Here is a 6,232-nt window from a genome sequence, read left to right as displayed (position 1 = left end):
AGCGAAAGGTTAAGGGCAAAAAGAGCTGAAAAGGGAAGTGTGGCCTGAGTGGATGAGCAGAGGCCGAGAGAAAGCCAGCGGATGTCACCCTCCAGGGCCTGGCCCTCCTCTGCACGCAGGTCATGGGCCTGAAGGGTGCTGGCCCAGGCCCGTCGGTCGCTCTCCTCACAAAGCCTGGGTTGTGTTTTTGGTAGGGCTGGGCCTCCCGTCCCCAAGGTCCCGGGTGGAGCCGCCAGCCCTGGGAGCTGCCAGCCCTGGGAGCCTCCCTTTGGTGACAGAGGCCCCAGATTTGTGCCAGTGCCCAGACCTAATGAGCAGCTCGTTGGAATCTGAGAAAGGACCAGGGCGCAAGGAGACATGCTAATTAAAGTGATTGCTGTTCTTTAATTAAGCAATCATCCCCCCAAAGAGGGCATTATCATGCAAATAGAGCCCTCTTGGGTGAGGTAAGGGCTTTGGGCAACAGCTGAGGTCTGTTAATAAGGCCCGAGAGAGTCCGAGGGCAGGGATCCAGCACGCCCCATTGACTGGGTGGCGGAGCCCGGGATGCGATCACGCCTCACCGCGCGCCCTTTGTCTCTCCAGGCGTGGGCTGCCGAGCATCGAGAGACAGGGACCCCGCACCCCCTGCTGCTGTCCCCCTCCTCTCCTCCCCTCGCCTTCTCTCACAGAGAGGCTTGCAGAGCTGTGCAGGCTGCAGAGGTTTGTGGGACAGTGTCTGGTTTGGGCCTTTGTGCAATCGACGCCCCAGTTATCAGAGCATCGGCGCAGAAGAGTTGGAATGAGGTGGGAATGGGGGCTCCTCCGTGTTCATAAGCAGGGAAGATTCTACAGGAGGATGAGCACCATACAGCCGCTGTAATAGAACAGAAAGATACAAATTAGTCACCCACCCGGCTGACTGGGGCAAACTGCTTTCCCTCTCCAAGACCCAGTTTCTCATCTTTGTTTTGTTTTGCTTTGTTTTTACACATACATGTATCTATTCTTTTACAACTTCTTTTCCCAGTTAGGTTGTTACAGAGTATTGAGCAGAGTTCCCTGTGCTATGCAGTAGGTCCTTGTTGGTTATCCATTTTATTTTATTTTATTTTATTTTTTGCGGTATGCGGGCCTCTCACTGCCGTGGCCTCTCCCGTTGCGGAGCACAGGCTCCGGACGCGCAGGCTCAGCGGCCATGGCTCACGGGCCCAGCCGCTCCGCGGCATGTGGGATCTTCCCGGACCGGGGCACGAACCCGCATCCCCTGCATCAGCAGGTGGACTCTTAACCTCTGCGCCACCAGGGAAGCCCTGGACAATTGTGTTTTAAGTAACTGAACGAACAGACTGAGGCTGAGTGGTACCACTGCTGGGAGTCCCGTGCAAGAAGCAGGACCGAAGAAATCGATTATGAATCCAAGGAGCCTCAGAGACAACACAAAGCCAGCTCTGAGGTAAGAGGAAGGTGAGCCTTCATGAGAAGAGGCACCAGGGCCTAACTGGTGGTCACAGAAAGGCCACTGAGAGCAGGTGTCAGTGACTCCTGGATCGTGAAGGGGGAACCATACTCGCACCTTACCATTGACAGTAATAGTAATGGCATAGCTAACACTCGTATTGTGCTCACTGTTCTAAGCCTCACGACGGCCTAGGGGATAAGTACTATCATGATCCCCATTTTGCAGATACAGACATCAGGTAATTTGCTCAGGGCCCCATCCTAGTAAGAGCCAGGATTTTAACAGAGATAGCATCTGAGGCTGGTCCAGCCAGGGAACTGGTCTGCTGTGAGGCTTCGCCGTCTTGCTGCACGGGAGTCAAGCCCTCGGCTAAATGCCCTTGTGTCTGCTGAGGCCGCTGCGTGGTCCCAGGCTGTGTCTGTACTTAGGGCTTTGGGTCCCCAACAGACAGCTAGAGGGCAAAGGTAGGATGGGGAGGGAGTCACTAGCCTGGTTTTGCCCGTCAGAGCTCGTGTCTTTCACTGAACATAGGCAGTCTCCCCAACCTGCTGGGCTGAGGTGGGGGGGGCGCGTTTGGTGTATCCAGAACTGCCTTCCTCATAGCGTGCGTCTCAGGGTGGTGGTAGCAGCTTGTGCACTGTTGTGGGTACACAAAGGGCAGAAAGTCAGCAAACCAGACCGTCCAGTGAGGGGGAAGATCAAGCCTCTCACTCCCAGAAATCTTGGACCACTTTCAGTTTGGCTTTCAACTCGCTGCAAAATAAATGTTTTGTGTTACAGGGACACGGAGATACTATCTCATCAGCCCTACTAGTTTAGCGGCACCTCTGCCAACCTCTCACTCGACGTTTGGCAGGGGAAGGAGTGTGGAGAAAAACAGGACCGGGTTCTGTTTGCAAAACATTTTCATCAGTCAAAAAACTGCCAGGGTGGTGAATATTAAATAAACCCTGACTCACAGAGACGGATACCTTGCTTTACTTTGCTGACCGGCTGGGTAACAGAGTTAGGTTATTTTAGGAGTGACAGGGCTAACATTCTGCAGACTTCTCAGAACGGCTCTGGCTTTTTCTGTACAAAGAACAATCCACAAAAACGCCCATGGTTTGCAATGCACAGGAGTCTGTTTACAGGACCACAGGCTCAGGCCCTTTCCTTGGTCAAAAGCGACCCGGTGAGATCACCCATTTAATTGCCTTCCACCTACAGGTGGGGCTGGGTGGCCTGAAGGTCTTCTGCCAGCAGACTTAGTGAGAGTGTGGCCCAAGTGTCAGGCCCTTACAGTGAGTTCCCTACGGGCCAGTCCTGTTTTTTTTCCACTGCAGGATTTATAAGTGGGTTTGAAATGAGAGCACAGTGTTGCTTGGCCAGGAATAAAGATTTTCATTGTGTTTCAGTCACTAACCTAAGACACCATAATACAAGCCAGGCTCCACGGTCCCCAACTTGAGCTAGTCCTGGAGTAAAAGTTCATCCAAGAACAATAATAATAATAGTATAGCCCAAACTTACACTTACTACGTGCAAGGCATTCTTCTAATTCTCACAAAACCAGGAAGGAGGTAATCTTGGTACTGTCATTTTGCAGAGAAGAGCTTTCCTATTTTCTTTATTCTTAAGTTAGGAGAGGCTCCCATCCTACCCTTTAGCTTCTCTTCAGATCTCCAGGTTATCTCCCTCATTCCGCACATGAACAAGGTCTTCTGTTAGCCTTGAAACAGTCCAACCCAGCTCTTTCTGTGGTTCTCTCCCCAAGAACCATTTCTTTCTTGCTCTAAACACATAACCTCAGTCTCCATCATAACCACTGAGTGTTTGTTTCTGTGCTGCCTTGCCTGGCTTTCTCACTGTTGTGGAGACACATTTAAAAGGCTGCATAGCCTAGGGGTAAAGTGTGTGGATTCTGAAGTTAGCCGCTCAGGTTTGAATCCAGCTCTGTCTTCTCTAGCTGTGTCACCTTGGGCAAGTTACTCAGCTTCTCTGAGCCTTGGTTTCCTCATCTATAAAGCAGAATAATATGCCTATTTCACAGGAATAGTAAATGAGCGCTGTGCCTGGCACATAATAGGTACTACCTAAGTGTAATGCTATCTGGCCAAAAGAGACTAAGTGTCTCAAGGGCAGAGATGCTACCGTGTCCTTCTATAAGTGGCAAGTGAGTGATGAACAAGTAGGAAAAGCTTGATAAGGTTTTGCCTGGGTCTTTGTCTGCTCAAAGAAATGGTGAGAAGATACATGTATCTTCCTGGGACCCCTCCCAGGAAAGCAGCAAAATAGGAAGTAAAACAAAGAAGTGTAGAATCACTACATTTTTCTTGATAATATCTTGTAGGTGCTTAGTAAATGTCATTGAATAATTTCATTAACTTAATCAGCAAACTGATTAAAATTGAGAACTATGGCAGTTTCAGTGTTTAAAGGCAGAGAGAGAAATAAAGGAAAAGAGGGAAGCAGAGGGATGATGACAGATTTTATCTCCTTCATGCCTTTGGCTCGTTTTTGCAAGTGCTTGTTAAGCTCAGCACCTTCTGAACCATCTCTAGGGCAGCCATGGGGTGGAAGCATGCACCCATCCAGGCTCAAGAGGAAGCACGGCGCTGAATCTCCAAACTGTGGCTGCTACTGTTGATAGAAAGAGAGGTCAGAGAATGACCACCTTCCTGGTGACTCCGGACAGGTCACAGGGCTCACCGACAGGAAGCCAGACGGTTGAACATCCCAAAGACGTCCTGAAATGTTTCCTGTGTTACAGGATGGTGAAACCAGCCCCTGGGCCTAGAAGGGGCCCTCAGGATTACATGCCTCGTAATCAGGAGTGTAAGACACTGACGCGGGGAGAGAAGGGTAAACAGGGGCTTTTAGAGGAGTGTGCCATCTCTGAGCCATCCTCATGCATGGAGGCAGGGGACTGGACCTGATGGGCACGTATAGTCCCCAGAGGCATGGCTCCTGATGATTGGTTAAAAAGAGAATGATCTCACTGTGGAAAAACGTCCTGGAGTCCTGACATTTTGTGTGGGTCTGGTTTATTTGGGGGCTTAAGCCTCAAGGCCTGCACCTCCATCCCTCCCTTCTTTCCTTCTTCAACAGGTCCCACAGCCCCCCTCCTCCAACGTTTGCGAAGAATGTTAAGCACAGTCCTTTAATCAAGGTGGAAGCCCTTTGTGAAGGGACCCAAGAAAAGCTGGGCTGCAGGAGGGGCTAACTGCAGAGTTGAGCTTTTTTTTTTTTTTTTTTTTTTTTTTTTTTGCGGTACGCGGGCATCTCACTGTTGTGGCCTCTCCCATTGCTGAGCACAGGCTCCGGACACGCAGGCTCAGTGGCCATGGCTCACGGGCCCAGCTGCTCCGCGGCATGTGAGATCTTCCCGGACCGTGGCACGAACCCGTGTCCCCTGCATTGGCAGGCGGACTCTCAACCACTGCGCCACCAGGGAAGCCCCAGAGTTGAGCTTTTGATAAATCCATGAAATGAATACAGAGGAGTGGGCAAAGAGGTGTTCCTGAGTGCAGGTGAGGTCTGAGACGGACCGGAGGGGTCTGTGAATGAGTTCTTCCAAAGGTCTTCTCGTGCCCCCTCCCAATCTGGGACCAGGGGGGGGTTTTGCTAATTTCAGCCCCTAACACACTGCTGGTCACCAGGGAGATTGCTGGCTGTGGGGCAAGCAGAGAAAGGGTACTGGGCCTTAAACGTAGGCAGCACAGAGCCAGACGTGTGCTGTGATCTGGATGGTGGAGGAGACAGAAGATCCCCTAAAGGCAGAATATCTCCCTAGGTGTCTGCTGTAGCACCTGAGAGTCTGACTGCCCGGGATCCCAGGGTCCCAATTATAAAGCTGCTATCAGTTATTGACCCCTTAGATTGAATTAGCCTGAAAACATGCCGAGAAGCCCATGGCCAGTTTACATGGGCAGCTTGAAGAAACCTGGAGAAAATCTGTCTCTTTCTCCGTCGCACTCCCCTCATTAACAAGGCGGTCCCTGGTGCAGGGAGGAGAGGGGCAGTGAGTAAGAACACGGTGTAAATTGTTCTCCATCCCTGCCGCCCCTCATAAACTTCCTTCACTTGGGTACCTAGCTCCCAGGGGCTGTCTCCCTACTTGCTTCCCTCCCTTTCGGGCGTAACTGTGAATGTAAAGGCTGAATCCAAAACTTGGGGGTGGGGGGCCTTCTCCAGTCTCCTATCTCTGTCCCAAGTGGTCAGAGTCCCAGGCTCTCCTCTCCTGGTGTCCTTTCTCTGCCCGGGTCCTGGTCCCCATCTCTCTAGCCCCCAGGGATGTGATAAGGCCGAGATCGTAATGCAGAGTCAGAAACAAAGAGTTTCCATTTCTCCCGGGAAATGTGGTACCCAGAACCTCCAGGACAGGACAGACAGTAATTGGCAAGCAGCAGGTGGTAAATGAGCTGGACAGGATGTGGGGAAGCATAGTGGCCGGCACCAGACCTGAGGCTGGGGGAGACATAAGGACTCTTAGAGAGTTCTGTTCAGAACCGTGTGTCAGCACCGATGCGCTCTGTAAGTACCTTTAACCAACATAGAGAAGAGAAAACACTTGGTTATGTAGGGCACAAGCAAGGGTAAGGATAATGATTCATGAGCTCGCCTTGTCTTTCTATATATGTATGTGTTTATTTGGTTAACAAGCACCATAGAATGCTTGCCATGTGCCAAACTTACCTCATATTCATAACAGTCTTCTAAGTTTATGTCATTTATGGATACCTTTTAATATGAAGAGCAAGTATTATCCTTATTACTAATATGTGAATGACCAGAACACAGACCGTTAAT

Source organism: Mesoplodon mirus, assembly GCF_964341445.2.
Source record: "Mesoplodon mirus genome assembly, chromosome: 7".
Taxonomy (NCBI): domain Eukaryota; kingdom Metazoa; phylum Chordata; class Mammalia; order Artiodactyla; family Ziphiidae; genus Mesoplodon; species Mesoplodon mirus.
This window is presented reverse-complemented; position numbering follows the sequence as displayed.